Source organism: Hemicordylus capensis, chromosome 4, assembly GCF_027244095.1.
Source record: "Hemicordylus capensis ecotype Gifberg chromosome 4, rHemCap1.1.pri, whole genome shotgun sequence".
Lineage (NCBI taxonomy): Eukaryota > Metazoa > Chordata > Lepidosauria > Squamata > Cordylidae > Hemicordylus > Hemicordylus capensis.
The window spans coordinates 241,332,996-241,355,604 of NC_069660.1; the positions used below are offsets into that span (position 1 = coordinate 241,332,996).

Genomic DNA, 22,609 nt, shown 5'->3' on the forward strand with positions numbered 1-22,609 from the left:
TTCGCGAATTTGTCTTCTGCGAGGGACAGCCCGGTGTGTGTGTGTGTGAGCGCGCGCGGTGGGGGTAGTGGGTGGGCGAGATTCTGGGAAGGGGCCTTCGCTTCTGTTCAGATTTATTTAAGTCTCTGTGGTGATGTATGTCCTAGAAGCCATTTTTAAGTTAACAGTTGTTGGTGGAAGGAACGCTGTGGAAAAGGGTTCGGTCTGCAAGACGCAAAGACGTGTGAGGGGGGTTGGCTGGCGGGGGCGAACATTTCTGTCTGCGCCCTCTGCATCGGGAGCTGAGAGAGCGACTTAAAGGAGAGTCTCTTTTCCAAACGAGGCAGCAGTTTTGTGGCCTGACTCGTGATGGTCACATTGATTTCCTCAGCTGGTGGTGTTAGTAGGAGGACGCGGGAGATCTGGGTTAGACGGTGATGAACTGTCTACTGCATTTGCTAGTGCTAGCCAAGAGCTTCGTGCTGACGTAGGAAAACATGTTCTCCAGCGGTGTGCCCTTAAGATGGGGCTGAGGAGGAGTGAAGGGCGCTTTCTGAAAGCAGTGGCGGGGGTAGTATAGGGAATGCCCAAGGTCTTCGGCGAGAAAGGCAAGGCTCTGTTCTGCACCACCGAAGCCCGGAGAGACGGCCCGCGTCTAGGGCCGGCTGCAGCGGGGCGCCAGCCAAGGAATGGCCAGAGTCCCCCTTTGCATGCCACTGAGAATGGCTGAGGGAAAGGTGGCGTTTGTAGTCTGCAGCCGTCTGTGCGGGCTGACCTTTCCTGTCGCTGTTCCACGGCTCCGGCTCTGCAGCAGCGCCTCCCCTTGGGAGTTCTCCGTGGCTCCGGCGTTCTGCAAGCAGAGAACCACTTTGCATGGAGCGGAATGGTGCACTCTTCCTCCTGTCTAGGGCAAGAGCAATGCCAGGAGGAAGAAGCAGCTGTTGGGAAGTGCATGCACACACCGGGTAAAAGTTGGGGCGGGCGGGCGCGGAGAGTGTTCGCGTTGGGCTGGCTGCTTTTCTCACTTTTGCCCAACACCTAACCAGCTCTGCTGCCACCACACACGTTGTGACGGGGCCGGGCCACTCAGCAAAAACCGCAGACAAAACCTGCAGATAACAAGCCGCCGGCATCAGTGTTTGCCCTTCTGCCCTGCCCTTGGCGAGCCCGTTATTTGGCCTCGAGGAGAGGCCCCAGACCAGTTGCTGCGCTCGAGGTCTGCACGGAAGTGCCCACCCAACCTAGCGAGAGCCGCATGTGCTCTTCCCTGGGTACCACTTCCCTCCCTGACGCGCCTCGGCTTGCCCACCTCTTTTCTCCCCGTGGAGTTGTTTCTCTCCCAGCCCGCTGTATGTTCGCTCCGCTCCGCACGGGGAGGATTTGCCCAGTTGGCATCACTGCCGACCACCTCCCACTCAGTTATTTTGGCAGCAACCCGCAGCCCTGCTTGTCTCTCCCGGGTTGCCTCGAAAGACGTTCTCCTGCAAGAAGAGCATTCTCCTTCAAGATCGTAGAGGTTGATTGACTATTTGCATTTCTTATACAAGTATAATTCTGGGCATTCCTGCCAATCCTTTATTTAGCACTAGGAAAGTGAAATGAGAGGATAATATGGATATGATGTGAAAATTAAAATTAAGATAAACTTTTGTGGTATAAGTTTTTTGGAAGCAGCAGAAACAGCAGTAGCAGCACAGCAGGATAACGCCAGGATGTGGGGAAAGTGGCTTCATCTCTCTCTCACACTCTCAAACTCCATGTGGCCAGAGTTGCTTTTCTTACAGTCCTTTCACTTGGCAGTGTTTCACCACTGCTTACCTGCTGGGCATTTTCAACTTGGCTGCTCCTTTGCAGAGCCTGCTGAGGACACGTGTGGATTTCTCCTTTTGTCCCTGCCCTGTCTGAGTTTCTAGACGTGGGCTACAAAACTCAGTTCGGTGTCTTGCTATGCCTCTTCTGGCCCGTGGGCTCCTGCTTGTTCCTTCTTTCCCCTCCCTCCCCACTTCGCCTCTCCCCTGCTCATGGCTTCTGCAATGCGGTGGGTGTGGTTATATGGTAAATTGTAGATCTGGACCTCTGCAGTGGAAGCGCTGTCTCCTCCTGCTTTTTGCATTTCCAATCCCAAGGTCCCCTATGGCTGTATCTCGGCTGCAGACTGGAGTTTAAAGTTGGGAAAGAAGAGGCTCCTGCGGGCTTAAACGGAAAGATCGAAGGAGACAGATGGTATTAATCAGGCATATAGGGATGGGGGAAAGAAAAAGGAGAGAGGCAGGGGAGAGCCAGACAAGCTGGCTGGGAAGAAGACGAACAATTTTAAATCACGGGTCCTGGTTAGCATTGTTGCTTTCCTGGTTTGGGAGTAAAGATCTACTTCAAGGATGACTCAGTGGTTGATTATTATGGCTTTATTTGTCTGTAGAGATAATTGGTGCAGTGAATTCTACATCCTGTGATAGATATTCTAGATGCATAGTATTGTATATTGTGTTACATAGTGCATTCCCAACAGTGGTGCGCTTTGCGGACTTCTACAAGAAAGCTGTTCACACTTTTAAGAGGGTGTGGTTCTGCCGTAAAACTTTTGCTAAGTGTATTTTAGCTTCTTTATGAGCAAAGAAGATTGTGCCTATTACATGTTGATTAGCTTAGGATGGGGTGGTGTTTTGTGTTTGCATTTTAATATTACTTCAGACATTTAAATGTTCAGCATAATTTTTGTAGCTGGTGTCATAGCTTCCTAAAACTTGTGTAGTTATTACTTGACTAGTGTTTCTCAGCTGATTTATATTTGACATCACTCAAACTTGTATTTGCAGGACTAATAGACATTTTCATGTAACAGTCATAGCAACTAAATAGATGATTTGATGACATTTCTTATTGTTCTAGAAAAGGTAGTGAAAATCCATAGTCAGTTGTTTGTAGCATTTAATAACTTCTTTGAGAATGAATGCAGAGTGAATATAGGTGTTATAGGCTGGTCCTTCAGCCATCCTAGGCTTTCACTATTTACTGGGAAGTAAATTCCAACTTAGTGGGACTTTAGAGCAAACATGTATAGGATTGGATGTTGGTTTCCTGGTGTTATATTTCAGTTACATTAAACGTAACTTGTGACTTTTAATGGCTAAAAATATAGTTGTAAGTATAGTTGCTGATCTGTGTTGTACACTGCAAAGTAAAGTATATAATAGTGGCTGAACAGCAAATGTTATTTTCCTGCTACATCACCCCATATGTGTCAACTTTCTAAAAAACCATTTTATATTTCAGATTATTATTCTCTTAATCATGGACTTAATGGCCTCATTGAATTGAAACTAGGAGCTCTGGATTGAAAGTAAAATTGAAACATCATGGCAAAGAGACAGACTGTCCTGGGTAGAATGGAAAAGGAATGACTGCTAGTTTATTTTGCTAGTTTTCACGTGAACAGTATGGTTGGCTGTTCTAGTAATTATAGAGGTAAATGGATAGAAGCAAAGTGTAATCTTAGATACATTTGTGAAAAATTAAACATTGATCATACTTTTAATTACATTGATGCCATCAACACTGATGTCACTTAGAGTGGTTCAATTTTTAAAGCATCTCCTCATTATTACAACAACCAGTGATTTGTAAAATTAATTGCTATTGTAGGAAATGTCTGCCATGTTGTAAGGTAACCCTGATGGGATCTTAGCTGCTGCTGTAATCTAATGTTGTGGGAGGACAGAGTGGGGAGACAGAAACAACTAGAATTGTAGCAATGTTGTGCTAGCTTGGGCATGACATCACTTTGGCTCAAGGAAATGAGGGTGGGGCAGTGAGACAGACTGTCTGAGCCATCTTTTGCCATATTAAATAATATCTGATCAACAAATGAGCCTCCTGTTGCCTCATGACTCTTAATTTGAAGGAAGGGCAAGTAGAAAATAATAGAGTACGTACGTGTGAGATATGAGAAATAGACAGCAGATAAAGCTGCTACTTCATTGCCATCTTCCAATGTTTTCCAGTATTAGATTTTTGTCTGACAACTTTGTTGTTTGGTAACAAATGTGAATATGGCCAATAAAGTATGTTTTGATCTCCCTGAATGTGTCTGGGACAATATTAAGTGCATTCATTTTGAAATGAATACGATTTTAACATGCTGATTATCCATTTAATAAAACTAGTTTTGAAATGCTTATTTTCTTTAGCAAGAAACAGTGTTTCTTTACCAAAGAAAGAAGGTTGCTCATGAAGACATTTTGGTAGGATGAAGTACATTGTACAAATCTACATAATACACATGCACCTATACATGCATCTGTATGAGTGAAATGCCAACAATGTAAAATCAATGTATTTTAAGGATTCTGCATATGCTGTAATGGAACTGTAGTCAAAGTGATGTGTGTGTGATTAACATTAAGAATATTCTCTTGATTGATCAAGTGCCATCAGTTTGGTGTCGATTCTCTTTGTACAGATTATGAAGAGTTTTTATACACAGCAAAAATGGCTGTGCAACAAGTACCATTATTTCAAGTAGACCTACTTCCCTCAATAAGGTTTTGTATGCAGGCTTTTGAGTCCATACACAGGTTTAACTGTAGAAAGAAATACTTTAACTTTGTTATTGCAAATTATTAGTTGTATACAAATTAAGCAATACGGCCATCTGTGGAATTTCAAAGTATTCTCCTTAAACTCCAGGCCTTAAACTCCTTGTTTGTCATAAACTAAAGATACACACGGGCATGCAACTTGTGAAGATGTGCTAAGTGAAAATGTTACTAATGTGAAAATAGAACTGTGGATTAGTGTTCTGTACAGATTATTTTACTAAGTTGTGTTAGTATCCTAGTAATATTGACAGATTGGTTTCACCAAGGGCATACAAGCTGTAAAAACAACATGGAATATGTGCTGGGATGGAGAAGATGAGAGAAATGCCAATTTGAAATTTAACTCCACAACAGGCAGCTAATTACTAACAGCACAATCCTATGTACAGGTGTGCACGGGCCATGGTTCCGGCCATGATCCAAATTTGAACCAGTCTGTGGTCTGGCAAACCAGTTCTGTCCAATTCGGCTAAACCATGGACTAGTCTGGCGGTTCAGGGTGGTGCTGGTGGGCGGTGGTGAGTGGCAACTTTAGAAGTACAGCCACAGGTCCGTACCAGTGCGATTCCTGTCCCAGGCAGCTTCCTCCTCCCAGCAGCCCGCACGCAGTAGTGGCGGTGCAGCTCCGTCACTTACTTGGCCTCTGCGCATGCAGAGACTGCAAATCTTGATGAAAGATAAATCAGATATTTATAGTTTAAAAAGAGGTAACACTTGAGGGGATGATTTATTTTGTTGTGCTACTGATACCACATATCGCTTTTGTTATATTAATATGACATTTGCAGATGGCAAAAATTCTGTGGTGTTCTCCGGCACTCTTGACATATAAGAAGAAATAATCTGATTTATCCATATGACCTGGGCAAGTGAAGTCCTGCAGGCTTTTTGTTCTAGTTCCTACCATTACTAATGGTTGTCACTATAGGCATCAGAGGAGAGAAGCCTCTAGAGAAATGTAATGTATCTGATGTCTGCGAAGCTGAAATTGGGTTGTCATTTCAGATGTAAGATGTTTTCAAGGCAGGTATAGCCATTTGTGTCCACCTACAAATGCTTGTGTTTTTAAGATAGGTATTACCATTTAATTTGATAACTAGTTTGTTATCAAACAAAGTTTGGTCACAGTTCATCCTAAGCCATCCAAATGATCTGAGATAAAGTGGTTATGAGATACTTTGTCCAACGAACAAAAATCAAAGGATTTTATCCACTAAAACATTAATGATTCCAACACAATTTTAAAATAAAATTAAAGCGACAACCTTAAGCATACTTACTGGGGAGTAAGTAACACTAAACTTAGTGGTTGACATCCAGACTATAAATTACTCACTGGAAATAAATTAATGGGACAAATGAATCACAACTAACTTCCATTAATTTCAGTGGGGCTACTCATCATCAGTAACAGTCTGGATGTCAGCCAGTTGAATAAACTTGTCTAGGATGACTCAGTAAAACTAAATTGTGAATTTCTTTTGCATGCTCTGGTAAACTGTTGTGCTTAGTGCAACAGATATCAGCGCTACTTATGAGGCACTTCACGCAAGCAATGTGAAGCACCAAAAGGAGGTCTACGGGGAGAGTGGGTTTTCCCAAGCCTCCCCACAAAGGATCTCTCACACTTCCCTGGGTGGGCGAATTGCCCACCCAGATGAGCAGCAGCTCTCCTGAGGGCTGCCTGCAGCTCGCCCGGCAGCTCTGGGGGTCGGGTGCAGGGAAGCGCTGCCGTGCAGCACCCCACCCCCCAAAGCTCCATTAATGCACTGTGTGAGTGTGCAGTGCATTACTGGGAGCCCCGCTTTCCCCCGATTGTGCAAGCAGCCGTGGCAGACACACAATCAGTTAGCCTGGTTTTTGGGCGTGCTCGTGCCCAAAACCCGGGTTAAGCGGTGGGCTGCTTTAGAGGGTTCGCTGCCAGCAGCTGCACAACTCCCTTCCGTTCTCACGTGCAGCGAAAACCAGGCTGGACTTCCCTAGCCCAGTTTTTGCTGCTCGTGAGAATAGCTTCTACCAGTATTCATATATTGCTATAATGTGTAAGACTTTGGGTAAGCTCCTTGAGAACTATGTTTTCTAATAGATTGTTTTTGTGTATTGGAACACAATGTATGAGAGACCTGCTATAAGTAGACTGAAGGACATGACATGTAAGGTTTCTGGTAGATATTATAGTTCTTTTTTGAGGAAAAATAACTTTCAGTTTAAGGGTACACTATCTCTCCCAGGATTTTCTACTCTTTGGAACCTTTTGGAACAAGTCTTTTATATTTCACAAAAGGGTATCCATTTTTTAATTGTGCTCTTAGTCCAAAGGCTTCACTCAAATAATGTGAAACCCCTTGCTGAATTTGAAACTGAAGTATTCAAACACTGCTTAGAAGTAAGCTAGGTTGATTTTAGTTGACCTTTCTTCCAAGCATGGTATTTAAGGGTGGAATGTTGAAGGATTTAAAAAGAACTTGATGAGCAGGTACTTGGACATCAGGTATGCAACCCACATGTATATTGTTTTATATAAGTTTTTATCTTGCTCAAGTAGTTAGAGATTAGCAGTGCTAGAATGTTTCTTTATTGTCTCAGGAAAGAAAGAAAGAAAATATGCTAATTATGTCTGTGTGTCGTGATTCTGAATGTGTATGTACCGTGGAAGAGACATATATCTCTGAATTAGCTTTGGTTTAAAATTAAAACCTAAAGGGACATAATTATCTTACTTTGTGAAAAACAGTGACATTACTTACTTTAAAATTAGGAAAATCGGTGGTCTGAATAATATTGAGAAGGCATTGTAGCAGTGATTGTGTGATGATAGAGGAAGAAGGTGGCACAGTGTAGTACCTTGGAAGTGACTAGTAGCACTTAGCATGGGCTCTGGCAAGTCTTGGCAAAAAATTTTGGTGAAAATTTAGGAGCCAGGCTTCATGGAAGGGGTGGGTTTGCTACTAGTCCCCAGCAATATCCTCATGGGGGGAAGAGAAGAGAATCAGGAAGAGAAGTGAGCTAGCAAAGCCAGGGTAGGTTGCTCCTTCCTCCTCCTGCTGGTCAGATTGGTCCAACACCTGCTTGTACTAGACAGGTAGGGAAGGGAGGAAACAGATGTATCCTTCACTCACCAACAGAAAGTCAACACCTCAGAACTTTAATTTCCTTTAATCACTTGACATTGTGTTCAATGGAGCAGTGGCTCTGGGAATGCTTGCACGGTGAATGCTCTGTGTTTGAGCAGCAGGCAAAGCACCTAGAAGAGGGAAGGGATGAAGGCTACATAGCAGTGTGAGGGGAAAAGAAGAGGAGGGGAGATGGAAAAGTAGTTCACTGGGATGGAGAGAGCTAGGCAAAGCGAATGCAGGTAAGGAAGAAGTACTGGGAGAGAAAGGCAGCGGAAAGAAATAATAGAACAACAGAATTATAAGAAAACTCTGGAAGAAACAGATGTGGAGAGAAAAAAAGAGGCAGCATGAGGTTTGAAGAGAAAGGAGGAGCAGCAGGAAGATAACTTGATGAAGGAAAAGAGGGAATGAAGGAGGCTGAAGAGGAGGAAGGGATATTTCAGGCACCAAGAAAGAAAGGGCAAAGGAAGGGAAAGGAGACTAGTGTAAGTGAAGAGGGAGAAAAGTGACACACAATGCCAAAACCTGTCCCCTGTCATTCTGGCTACCATTCTTAACGGGCCTTCAGTTAGTTTGAAAATACATGGTGCAACAGTCTCGGGCAGAAAAATAGCAAACTCTTCAGACGTTACTTGTGGATTTATCTACATGAGATGCACTCTTTTAATTCCTTCAAAACCATTTTTTCCATGCAGGAATTTGAAAGAGCCCTGAGACACTTTATGATCAATTCTAGGAAATAGGGGTATGCACAAACAGTGGTTTGAGCACCGTCTAGAAGCGGGGACCAGGAGCTTTAAGAAGGAGGAGAGCCAGCCCATGTAGCTTCCTGCTGGGGTGGCATGCGCCCCAAGTACCCCGCATGGCACCAGCACGCACATGAAGTCTAGGCATGAGGGGATGCCATGTGTGTGCTGACACCACATTGGGTACTTGGGATGCACGCCGCTCCAGCAGGAAGCTGCATGGAGCAGCAGAGAGCAAGTAAGGACCTGCTCTCCTGTTTCTTAAAGCTCCCAGTCCCCACCAGTGTTCCCTCTAAGGTGTGCATGTGCTCACACGTTTTTTGATGTCCACTCAGTTAATTTTTAGATCCCGCTCAGGTTGAAACAGGAAGGCCACACTCTGAATTCATGTGCACACACACTGTCTTGATACTGTCTCCCAGAGCAAAACTCATTGCACCCCCAGCCCCAATGAAAACAGGACACGTATAGTTGGAGTAAAATAGGGCCACTTTATTAATGTATTATAACAGAATAAGACTTTCATTGAGGTACCTAAGTAACCAGAGTGCGAGTGGTACTCCTGTGTGGGACCGCCTCCTAGGGAGAGCCATCCTACCTCAGGGCGAAGGGCTGGGTACTGCGGAGCGACTGAATGGAAATGGAGGTAGATGGGACCCCATCGACCCACCTCCTTCCCTATTGGCCGATATCAGCTACATGGAGGAGTAGGCAAGATAGCGACCCATGCCTCTCTCATGTGACAGGGGCACAACCCTGCCCCCCGTCTCATCGTGCTGGTGCATCATTATTCATTTTATTGAATAATTACCATATATAGTAAATTTGAATCTGTTTCTCTTGGGCATGATGTCATTTTTGAATTATTGATCTGGTTATTGAGTGTAAAAATATGATTAGAACATTAACAGTTAAAATATGAATATTCAACATTTCTTCTAAAAAATAAAAAAACATTTAAACCTTTCTCCCAATATATTCCAGTGTTAAAAGTGTTAACACTTTTAAGTGTTAAAATCCATTGTTAAACTGCATTCAGCTAATTTATGTGGCAGGATTGTTTATGCAATATTTGTTATCTGTAGGTAATCTAGAAGTATGACTTTATTTTGCACAAACTCTTCAGAATATATAGAAGACGCACAGACCTCCCCCCCACCCTTTTCTTATCCTTTGTTCTTTCTAAGGCTAGCTCTAGTATAATTTCATGGAAAAAAATGAAGGAAGCTTCCCTCCCTGTTTTTGTTTAACCCTCTTTAGATAATGTACAAAGTGGTCTTTTACACACTCTGCCTCCTTGTATCGTCGTTGGTTTGAATTTCCCATATCAAATCCTTTTCCTCTTAAACTTGAGACTGCAGAGATTGTTTACACAATATAATCTCTACCCAGCAATCTAGTTCTGTACCTCTCTTCAATCATTGCTCATTTCTCTTTAACTCGGGGGGAAAAAAACAAAAAAAAAAAACAACCCCTCAAGAACAGCTGCCTGTTCTGTCTACAGAATCAGGATTTCTCCCTGTATCATGAAACTCCCTGAATCCTCTTCACTTAAGTAATATGCACAAAATCCAGGTTCTTTTCTCACTTAATAGTACAGCCTTGTAGCTCATAATACTTGCAGTCACTATTTTTAGCTGAGTTCAGAATCAATATGTGACAGAATGTTTGTCTATGTAAGAAGTTGAAATTTATTTGATGCCAAAAAATGGATGTTGAAAATGTTTTATCAGAATTAGAGTGGTTATACTCATGCTTAGCAGGCAGCAAATCTTACTGAAATTGTAGTTCTGCTGGCTACCTCGGTATATAAATGCTGTAATATGTGAGACTCTAGAACATTGTAGTATCTGTATTTACTGTTCTAGTGTAAAAATAGAGCATTGACAAAAGGATGGGAAAAAAGAAGCACTGAGGTAACCCACTCAAGGTCATTCAGAAGTGCAGGCCAAGAAGAGAAATATTATTATTAATAATAATATTACTCCTCCTACCTGGGCAAAAAGGCACCTTTTTAACGTGGTAATTCTCTTTATTTAGCAGGGGGCTAGTAACTGGCCCTATCCACCCCCAGCACAGTACCTCCTGTGACAGTTGCTGGTGTCTGTCTTTTGTTTCTTTTTAGACTGTGAACTCTTTGGGGACAGGGAGCCATCTTATTTATTATTCTTGTTGTTCTAATGTTCCCAATGCTGAACTTTGTGTGCAAAGTTTACATTTCATTGTGTCACTCCAGTGTTGTTAAGCTGTTATCCATGGAGATGAGTCAGTGAGAGATACTCTAATTTATATGCTGCACACATGCACACTCTGTGACTAGGTATAATATATACATATCTATGACTGCATTAGAATGGATGTTGTTGCAGAGGACATTAATATTAGGGATGTGCACCAAATTGCTTCGGTGCACATCCAAGAATGGCAAGAGGTTCCCTTAAGGGGAGGCGGGCAGGCCCTACCTGCCCATCCTCCAAGCCACCCCCCCCCGCCTTGGCGCTGTTGCAACGGAAACACCTCTGTGAAAGCAGAAGCTTGTGCCACTTGCTCCTTTAAAATACCGTGGTGATGGGATGCACCCCCCAACATCCCTCACCCGGAGTCGGCTAAATTGCATCGGTGCATGCACCAGCGCTCTTTACGTGCCGTTGCTGTGCAAGGGATGCCAGGGGACACATCCCATTGCTGCAGCGTTTTAAAGGAGCACATGGCACAAACTGCCACTTGCACGGAGGTATTTCCGTTGCACTGGTGCCACAGCAGGGGCTTGGAGGACAGGCAGGTAGGATGTGCCCACCTCCCCTTAAGGGAACCCCAGCCGAAATGTTTCAGCGCCAGGGAGCCACAGCATTTCAGTGCCTCTCCAAAGAGGCACCAAAATGCTTTGGGCTTATCCCTAATTAATATAGATTCTTGTAACTTGAGACTTGCAAAGTATTGGGTAAAGATTGTTACTTGAGCTTAGCAGATACTTGATTGAAGGGAAAATATGATAGTTCTATGTAGTAGATCAGTAATGGTTTGGGAAAAGATAGCTCTATAGAAGAGCCAGGATTTAGCTAATGGCCTTAAGGGGCAATCAATTCAGAGTGAGCAAGAGGAAATAAAACTTCTCACTATGTTGGTATAGGACAGGAGTTCCCAGCCTTTTAAACAAATATACCCCTTCTGTTGCAAACTTTCAGCTCAGGTACCCAATAGAGATTTTCACTGTCTGTTCATATGCATCTATTATTTAAATATACACAAACACACACACTTACACTTAAATGTCCCAGTTATGAGATAGACAGGTTACTCCTTTAATCCAGACTAAATTACTCAGGAGTACTCCCATTGCGGGGAAGTAACTTGCCTAGGGAGAAAGAGGTTGCTGGTTTGAATCCCTGCTGGTATGTTTCCCAGGGAAACACCTATATTGGGCAGCAGCAATATAGGAAAATACTGAAAGGCATCATCTCATACTGCATGGGAGATGGCAATGGTAAACTCCTACCAAAGAAAACCACATGGCTCTGTGGTCGCCAGGAGTTGACACTGACTCGAAGGCACAACTTTACTTTTTACTCCCATTGAAATTAATATTTAATAATTTAATAACAATAATTTAATATTTAATTCAACTCCCATTGAATATAATATTTTATTAATATTCAATTCAATATTCTTGTCCTATTTTAATGGTTGTATGCAGTACCTGTCAGTCTGAGGGGAAGGGGTACGCTGAGCTTCAACACATAGCCATCCAATCAGAATCAGAGCAGGAGGGTCTTCACCCTCCTTCTTCCCATTCTGCAGTGAACACATCACTGAGGATTTATCGGCTTCAATCCAGCAATCTTCAGACGGGGAACAAATAGTGCATCTACAGTGTGGAGAGGCAAGAACTGAACTGAAACAACATTCCTCAGAAGCAGAAATATGAATGATCTTTGTTCTTTAATATTGACTGTAAGGCACACATCTTCACTCTTACCCTGACATCTCACTTGAGAGTATTTAGCCCTGTTACATTAGGATCTTTTACCTTATTTTCCTTCCAAATAGTTTCTCCATTGTTTTTGTTTATTACCACAAGAAAGAATAATGTTGGACCTATGGCTTTTCAAAAGTTCAGTTCTTATTATCAACGGCTACTAGTCTGAGGGCTGTAGGCCTCCTCCAGCCTCAGAGGCAGGATGCCTCTGAATATCAGTGTTCCCTCTAATTTTTATAATCAGTGACTGGAAAGAGTTTTGCCCTGGGTGGCAGCATCAAGTCAGTGTGTGCACATAAAGCTCTCCCCCCCCCCCGCCGAGTTATTGACTATTGAACTTATTGCACAATTGTTTTAACCTTTTTTCCCCTGTGGGGGTGTGACCCGCCACCTACTCCCATCCTCCTCCTCCTCACTCCCAGCTCTGGCTTTCTCGGCTCTGTCTGGGGAGCCGCTGGGGGGAGCTGCCTCCATTGCCTCCCGTGCTCCTCTAGCTGCAGCCGGAACTGTAGGAGTAGGAGGCCCAGCCGGGGTGGAAAGGAGGCAGTGCAGAGGTAACTAGGGATGTGCGTGAACCTGTTTGGAGGCCCTTTTACATGCTCCAAACAGGTTGGAATACTGGGGGGGGGGGGTTTGAAGTTCGAGGCGGGGGGTGCCGCTTTAAGGCTGGGGGAGGGTGCACTTACCTCTCCCGCTGCTTTCCCCCCCTGCCAGCGCTCATTGCCGGTAAAGGCCTTCGAGGTGACAGCGTACCTCCCTGACGCCCCTTCCCCCTCCTCAGCCAGAAGTGGCCAGAAGTACCGGGTGCGCATGCGTGCATGCGCCATTCTGACATGCATGCGTGTGCCTGACAGGCTCATGGGCACCTGGTACTTCTGGCCACTTCCAGCCAAGGAGCGGGAAGGGGCAGCAGGGAAGTACGCTGCTGCCCTGAAGGCTTTTACCGGCATCAAGTGCTGGCGGGGAAAAAGTAGTGGGAGGGGTAAGTGCACCCTCCCCCGCCCTTAAAGCGGAACCCCCACCGCCTTAGAATTGTCCCACCACGGTTCCATGCACCATCCCTAGCGGTGATGCAGCTGGGGAGAGGGGGAAAGCATGGAAATGCTTCCTGGCGGGGTGGGAGAACGGGGTGTCAGGCGCAGCAGAGACTGCACCCCCGCCAGAGACTGCACCCCCGCCAGAAACTACTGTGTGGGAGCCTGGAAGTACCCTTAGAGGGAACAGTGCAAGGGAGAAATATCAGGAGAGATGGCATGCCCTCAGCTCTCCTGTGGGCTTCCCAGAGGCATCTGATGGGCCACTGTGTGAAAAGGGATGCTGGACTAGATGGACCTTGGGCATGATCCAGCAGGAATGTTCTTATGTTCAAGAGAGCTCTGAATACCCCCTGGGGAGCCCTTTAAGTACTCCTACAAAGTCCTGGTGTAGGAAAGATAATCATATAGGATGTTACAGTAAATCTATTCAAATCAGAACAAGAGAAAAATCACCATTGGCTGCTGGCTGAAATAGGTCATAATTCTCCAAGTTCTGTATCTGTTTGGGGCAGTTGATGAAAGGGACAGATAATGGAGAAGGCAGTGGCTGGGTGAGAAAAATGGTCCACAGGACGAGATGCCACCGGCATTGTGTTGCATGTTGTTGGAAACGAGACACTTTCCCCTGTGGTTGACAAAGTATGTCAGGTCATATGTTGTCATACTGGTAGAGGAGGTAGTAAATCTCATGGCGGGCAAATGCAGTAAACTTTTTAAAGATTAAAATATGCATTTTCTGTGTTCCATTTTTTGTGATTAATTAGAGCCTTGATAACTGCATGCATTAAGGTACTCAAATGTATTTTTCATACCTTAAATCCACTATTACGGTACAACTGTAGCTGGAATGCTTTAATTCATCTGCCGCCACCTATTCCAACTCCCAAATAGAAAACTACAGTGGGATTATAGAAGAGGCAGCAATAGATAATAACATGTATGTTAACATGACAATAACATAATAACAGTAGATAATAACATGTTAAGAACAGAATTAGAATAATCCAGATAACTGAAGAAAGAAGAATAACATAAAACAATGTATTATTATGCATCCAAACTGAGTAGCTAGCAAGGGAAGTTTTACCAGCAAGAGCTCCTGGACTGTGGGACAGTTGCCCTGGGGATCTAGTAAAAATCCCATCACTTAAATCATTTACTAGTTGACTGGAGAAGAGTATTCAGCAGTACAATAGAGAATGCCAGTTTACAATGTTAGGGGAGGGACAAGATGACCTAATTTTCCCCCTCTGGTTTTATGATTTATTAAAGAGTTTTGCAGCCTGTTTGCTAGGGGCTGACTAAATGGAATTTGAAACATGGCAATTATAAGGGGCCTTTAGTTTGGTGCCAGCACATTGCTGTTTTTGATCACTTTGCTGTCGCAGCAGTGTGAACAATGTGGATAATTCTCTCTGCTACAGCAACAGACTAAATGTACAGTCATTGTAGACAGGAGTTTCCAGTTCTTTTGAACTATCATGGTTCTGATTGTGTGTGCAGGTCAGTAAATGCCTTTTGTTGAAAAGGACAAAAATAAAGCATAGTTAATTTAATTATGGTGAATCAGAGCCCTCAAATAAGGGAGAATGATTGAGATCAAAAGATTTACATTGCTGAGCCAGAGTGTCATGACTTTAAGCATCCATTTTTATAAACGCTTCAATTTGTATTTTCTAAAGAAATGTGAACATTTTATGGAACTGTCTATGGCTGGCTGTACTATGCCTTCTTGCTGGCTAGGAGTATTACACAACTGTAGGCATGTATTTAAGTAATTGTAATATATAATTTTGTATTGCACATAAATAAATATTTTACATTATGAATCAGGCCCTTGATCCATGTAATTCAATATTGTCTGCATAACTGGCAGTGGCTTTCCAGGGTTTCAGACAGGGTTCTTTCTCCATCTTACCTGAAGATGCCAGAGATTGATTGGGGCATTCTGCATTCATTGCATGTGCTTTACCCCTGATCCCCAGATACGAGGGAGGCGAGGCTATTACGGACTAGTATAGTCTTTTACAGACAACTCTAGTACAAAGGAATACAGTTTGATATCCCAGTTTACCCACAAAATGGGGTTTGTATGCAGACTGGAAGAAAAGTAACCGGAGTAGGGCTGATACTTAGTAATGTACTATTTCCAGCATTTCCAAATGGGATTGAATCATGTTTCCCATGCTTCTTAAATGTATAAGTAGATGTGTGATAGTGTACAACACTTAATTGTGATTGTGCCTTGTAGACTCCTGTCCTGGGGAGATGAAACATTTTCCTGGGGAGAACAAGAATGCCACTCCTTGCCCCTGCGGTGAAGCGGGCGGCAAGGTTGTGCCACTGGCCTGTGAAGCAGGCACAGCGGCTGCCATCTTGCCCCCTCCATGTGCCAGGGGACTGGCCAATCAGTGCAGGGGATGGGGCACAACCCACCCAGCAGCCTCCCTCCCAGCCAGTCGCTCAGCTGTGAGGGATAGCCAGTCGCCTGCAGGGGCCAAATAGGAATTTTTTGGGTTGCACCAGATTGGCTTTGGGTGCAACCTTTTTTCGCCTACTTCTCACTGAGGCTTAAGGACAGGTTTATAGGCAGGCATCACTAAGCAGTCAGTCACTTGGAAGGAGAGTGTGGGTATTGGACAGGTAGAGTCAGGGATCGGTTTTTGGCTGGAGGGCCAGTTCAGGTGGAGGGGGTTTTCATGGAACAGCCCTTCTGGAGCCTTGTGGCCTGGGAGGCTGGGAATGGCCCCCACTTGAGGTGACACGACTCACCAGCTCAGAGCCGTGCGGCCTGGGTTGGGGTAAGTTGGGCCACATACCCTCTCCCCTCAGCGAGGGAAGCCTCACGATGAGAGGAGGTCAGGACATGGAGCCTGACCGAAGCAGGACCCAGCCCTTCGCCCTGGTGTGGGATGCCCTTCACTAGGAACAGCCACCACATAGAGGAGTACCCACACTGATTAGGAGAGACCTCGTTGCAAATTTTGGTCATTGCTGTACAATAATAAAGTAGCCCTTATTTATTCCATCCAAGCATGTCCTGTCTTTATTGGGGCCTGGGGGTGCAATAGTCCTTGGACCAGGTCTCATGGTCCGTGAGACCCGGTTTGGGGCGGTGAGCGGGAAGGGAGCCCTGGGCGGCTGGATCGAGTGCGCAGGGCATACTGGGGAGACCCCCGGAGCTGGGAGGTGGCTTTTCCCCTCTCCTCCAGGGGTCTACTCATGAGTAGGCGCGGCACAAAGCTGTGCCACAGCTACTCACGATTCAAATAACCAGGTTTGAGGAGCGCTCGCAGCCTTTGGTTCTGACGATCCGCAAAAATCAGGCTAGGCTCTCCTAGCCGGATTTTTGCAGATCATGGGAATAGCCCCCTTTTCTTTTGTTTCATTGCCCAGGATGAGAGTTCTCGTGTTATCTGTCTGTCTAGCTGTCTATCTATCTATCACCATCTATTACCCACTGTGATGTGTTTAGTGAGTTTTTTGTGGAAAAAATCTCTTGTGTTTAGATTAAGACCCCACAATTACTGCATTAGCTGAATTGGGGGTGTTCAGCAACTCCGCTTAGGTTCAGCTTGGATGATTTCCAGTTTGCGACTCGTGAGGATATGGACAAGCTGCTTGGAACACTGTAGCCTACTACCTATTTTCTTGACCCTTGCCCAACATGGCTTATACTATCTGGCAGGGAAGTTGTTGTAGAAGGCCTAGTAAAAGTAAAGTGTGCTGTCAAGTTGATTTTGACTCCTGGCACCACCAGAGCCCTGTCGTTTTCTTTGGTAGAATATAGGAGGGGTTTACCATTGCTGCCTCCTGCGCAGTATGAGATGATGCCTTTCAGCATCTTCCTATATTGCTGCTGCCCGATATAGTACCAGCGGGGATTTGAACCGGCAACCATCTGCTTGTTAGTCAAGCATTTCTCTGCTGCTCCACTTAAGGTGACAGAAGGATTAGTAGACGTCATAAATGCTTCTCTGAGGGAGGGCAGGATGCCTCCTTGTCTTAAGGAGGCAGTTATTAGACCTCTTTTGAAGAAGTCTGTGTTGGATCCCTCAGAGTTAAGCAACTATAGGCCTGTCTCCAACCTACCGTGGTTGGGCAAGGTAAATGAGAGGGTGGTGGCCTCCCAAATCTAGGCAGTCTTGGAGGAAACTGATTATCTAGACCTGTTCCATACTGGCTTTCGGGTGGGCTATGGGGTGGAGACAGCCTTGGTCAGCCTGATGAATGAACTCCAATTGGGAATTGACAGGGAAAGTCTGACTCAGTTAGTCCTTTTGGAGCTCTCAGCAGCTTTCAGTACTATCGACCGTAGTATCCTTCTGGAGCATCTGAGGGGGTTGGGGGTGGGAAGCACTGCTTTGCTTCTACTTCTTGGGCAGATTCCAGATGGTGTCCCTCAGGGACTGTTGTTCTTCAAAAACTGAGGTGTCCCTCAGTTTTGTCTGTATTGTCTCCAATGTTGTTTAACATCTACATGAAACTGCTGGGAGAGATCATCAGGAGATTTGGTGCAGGGTGCTGTCAGTATGCTGATGACACCCAAATCCTTTTTCTCGATGACAATATCATCAGTATCATCAGGAGAAGGCATAACCTCCCTAAATGCCTGCCTGGATGCAGTGATGAGATGAGATGAGAGATAAACTGAGACTGAATCCAGATAAGACGGAGGTACTTATTGTGCAGGGTCAGGAGATGATTTTATCTACCTGTTCTGGTTGGAGTCATCCTTCCCCAGAAAGAACAGATACAGAGTCTGGGGGTGCTCATGGACACACACCTCTCCCCAGTGTCCCAGGTTGAGGTGATGACAGGAGTTGCTTTTTATTAGCTTTGGCTGATATGCCAGCTTCACTCATTTCTTGAGATAAATGACCTCAGAACAGTAGTACATCTGCTGGTCACCTCCAGACTTTTAACTACTGCAATGCGCTCTATGTGGGGCTGCCTTTGTACATAGTCTGGAAACTGAAGTTGATCCAGAATGCAGCAGCCAGGTTGGTCTCTGGGTCATCTCAGAGAGACCATATCACTTCTATCTTAAAAGATCTACACTGGTTGCCAGTAAGTTTCCAGGCAAAACACGAGGTCTTTATAACCTATAAAGTCCTAAACAGCTTGGGCTCTGGGCATTTAAAAAATGTCTTCTTCACAATGAACCACACTCTCCGTTGAGATCATCAGGAGAGCTTCGTCTGCAGTTGCCACCAGCTTATCTGGGGGCTACCCGGAGACAGGCCTTCTCCATTGCTGCCCCAAGGCTTTGGAATGGGTGCCCTGCTGAAATAAGAGGGCCCCCCCATCTCTTACAACTTTTAAAAAGGCAGCCAAGACACATCTGTTCACTTAGACTTTTAATTAGATACTGTTTTAATAGTTTGATTTTTAATATTTTTAACGTTTTAAGTTTGAAATTGTCATGTTTTAACCTTTTTACTTGTTTTTATTGTATTGTTGTAAACCACCCAGAGACCTGCGTTTTGGGCAGTAAACAAATATGTTAAATAAATAAATATAGTGGGGGATATGAATAGAGTGAGAGGGGAATATCAGTGGCAGCACCAGAAAAAAATGGGGAGGGGGCGAAGTGCATTTTATGGATGGGTGAACTGTGTCCCACATGTTAGATTTCGGAAACAGAAATTGGGCAGTGGAGGGAGGGGCACTTGCCACCCCTGCCCACCACGCTGGACCTGCCCTTGGAGGGGATATGAATAGGACCCTAAAAGAGTGAAATTGGAATGGTTTGGGCAAGATTAAGGGTTTGGCTTTTTTGTTATTGAACTGTCTGTTAGAACTATTTGGGGAAAATATGATTATTTCTTGTTTGATTGGGCAACTATCCCCCCAGCCCCGCTTCACTGGACCGTGGTTCAAATTTACATACTAGGTCTGCTTATTGATGTAACTTATTGATGTAGTAAGGTGTTCATTATCCAGTAATGCTAGCTGATTCAACTGGAGAAACCTTCTGCAATCTATACCCTCATGAATTCTGATAACGAAGTGAACTCCTGACTGTCTGAAAGACAATAAGGTGGCATTCTTTGAAGAACCTACACAGATTATCAGAACCTGTGAGGGAAGAAGGACATGAGGGAAGAAGGTGGTGTTGTGTAAGGAGCTTGCAGGGCATATGATTGGGTGTACTGAGAGGAATTCCTATATAATTATTGTAGGGAACAAGAAGCATTAGCAGAATGCAGTTTGATTTGATCTCGAATCGATATGGGTTGAATCGGGGGTAATTCACAAATTTGGCACCAAATCAAATCACCTCCCAAATAGAGGGCCTGACTCGGGGTGGAGGAGAATCACCCCTGATTTGTCCCTATTTGAATAGCTTCAAACACCATTTTGAGGGCCATTTTGCTGGGAAAGGGACTAAAATGGCACTTTTCCCCCCAGGGAGAGCTTTTCTACCAATTGGAATCAGCAAGTAAATCAGCCCTCTGCTCCAGACTTAGCATGTCAGCCTGCCTTGGAGGACAGATCTACCTGCATAGGTGGGCTAACACAATAAGTTGGGAACAGAGGGTGGTCTACCTGCTGATCCTAATTAGTAGACCAGGTCTGCCTGGAAAAACAGTGCCATTTTGAAGTCAATTTTTCCTGGAAAAACAGGCTTCAAAATGGCAGTCAAATCACTTGAATCGATTTGAGTGATTTGAGGTTGATTCGTCAAGTTAGCCAGCAAAACCGCCTATTTTTGACAAATCAATTTGAGTTCTTGCAATTCAATTCGAGCTCAAACCGAATTGCAAAAATTGATTTGTGCATATCCCTAAAAACTATGAAGCTTTAGAAAACAATGGAGAACTCTGTTTTTAGGGATCCAATCCATTTTTTTTAAAGTTCTTGCATATATATTTAAAAATACTGTTTGTATTTGCTTCTAAATTATTTTAGTGTTTTTAGTTAATGGCATTCTAATTTGCACGCAGCTGGTTAAAGGAGCTTATTAGCTCTTGCATCAAGTACAGTTTTGTCAAAGTTTAATTGTTGGGCATTCTAGGTGTCAGATCCTACTTTATTTCTATTTTCTCTTTAATTACCTCTTGTACAAAATAAATGGTTCTCTTTTCTCAGCCTCGTATTGTTCTTAGAAATGTTACTGTCAGTGCATTGCAGAAATGGTACTGCTCTACATTGTTTTATCTTTCCCCCACCCGCCGGTCTTCCTTTTTAGATCAAGCAACTTTTGTGAAATAATCTCAATTTTGCAATATGTGGTGGTCAAGACAGTTTTTAAAACGGGGGTTTCTTAATACAACATTTTGACAGTATGGCATTGCATTGAAAGAATGAGGTTAATGTTGCTTTGTGCCAAATTTGACCTACTGTTTTGGTCTGTTTGCAAAAGTCTACACAAATGTTTGCTTTTGCTGCACAACTGAAACTAGCCCTTCAGCATTTGGCCTCTGCTCTGCTTATTTGTTCTGCTATACATTACTGTGTCAAAGCAACAATCCATCATGTGCAGCATTCCACAGATATGCAAGGTTCATTCATGACAGAGGGAACAATCTCTGAAAAAGTATGAATTTAAAATGTCTGATTATAGATTAATAAAAATAGGTCTCTGTGTGTTATTTTCAGGTAGCCCTTCTCCTGCGTGTTTAGAAATCCAGAATGAGTGAGGCTTCTTTACTAATGATAAAGTTGTAAGAAATAAATTCTGTATAATCCAACTTGGCTAATAAAGAACATATTGAACTTTATAAATTCTATCGCCCACACATTCACAAAGAAAATTGGGATAGCAGAGATTACCCTGTTTAAATATCTGTCTCATTTCAAGTGTATACAGATGCTCTATCACACAGCCTTTTACCTCAATTTTAAACTTCTTGTAGTGGATATACCAGCTTTAACCTTGCAAAAAATGGGCAAAAGCAGGGGTGGGCAATCTCAGCCCACCAGATGTGGTTGGACTAAAACTCTCATCATCCCTAGTCACAGTAAATGGTGGCTGGGATTATAGGAGTTGTAGTCCAACAGCATCTGAAGGGCCGAGATTGCTCACCCCTGGTCTAAAGTATAACTCTATATGTATCCTTCATAGTTTGACGCCTGAAGTTCAAAATCATGCTTTTTGAAGTACTTTCAGCCCCAGGTTGATGTATTATGTTGGGCACATCCTTTGATGCAGGATACTAGGGTGTAGAAACATAGCAACTCTTGTCTCCCATTCACCTCACATGTACGTTTATACCACTTTATGTAGTTTTTGCTCATACATCTCTTGGGAAACCTCATCTTAATGAACTTTCAGGTCCCAGCAGTATGCCTTCCCTAAGTGAGGACTCTGGTAGATCCTCTTCTTAAATTCAACCACTTCCTTAAAATAAATAAATAAATATCAGCTAAATGTTTTCTAAATTGGACGCTATTAATGAATTCAGAGAGCGGGTCTCAAAGTTTACTTTACACATTTCCTCTATACCCCTTATGTGTCTGACATTAAAAACACCACACTGTAACTGTTAACTGAATGCACTTCTGAGTGGAAAGGTGGGACATGAATCTATAGAGTAACCATTTCCTTTGCTTCTGTTAGTGTAAATGCCAAATCATTCCCCTTGATACATAAGAGAGCTCTTCCAACACCTGGTATGACCACCTATTTGTTAATCTAGCAAGTTTAGGATTGGGATGATTGGCAAATAAATATCTGACCAATTTCCACGTGGTATATTGCAAACTAAAACCACTCAGATTTGAGCATGATAGACCCTTGGTTGCCATATGGAACAACAATTGTGATTTCAGAGTATAGCACTAGTCTTGCAGTTGTTTAATTATGTTTCTAATGTAGACTTAGAAAAATCAATCATAAGAAATTATTAAACTAAAACTATGGTGTGGCCACATTTGGAGTACTGTGTACAATTCTGGTTACCATACCTCAAAAAGAACGTTATAGAACTGGAAAAGGTGCAGAAGAGGGCAACCAAGATGATCATGGCTTAGAGCACCTTCCTTATGAGGTAAGGCTTCAACACTGGGGGCATTTTAGTTTAGAAAAGATGGGGGGTGACATGATAGAGGGTGTATTGAGAGTAGATAGAGAGAAATTTTTCTCCCTCTTGCATAACTCTAGAACATGGTGTCATCCCATAAAACTGATTGCCAAGAAATTTAGAACTGA

The 22,609-nt window shown here is 43.8% G+C and overlaps 1 protein-coding gene across 17 annotated transcripts in view; it reads left to right on the forward strand.

Moving 5' to 3' along the window:
* Positions 1–22,609, forward strand: part of EPB41L3 (erythrocyte membrane protein band 4.1 like 3) — a 219,037-nt gene that overhangs the window by 47,826 nt on the left and 148,602 nt on the right. Inside the window, exon 1 of one of the 17 annotated variants that reach the window (XM_053248621.1) lies at positions 17–33. The exons of 14 other annotated variants lie outside the window; for them this stretch is intronic. The gene's annotated coding sequence lies outside the window, so the exon portion shown is untranslated. Of the gene's footprint in view, positions 1–16; positions 34–2,094; positions 2,203–3,253; positions 3,445–22,609 lie in introns of those variants that run through there. 2 more of the 17 variants (XM_053248618.1, XM_053248619.1) reach the window with 2 other exon arrangements.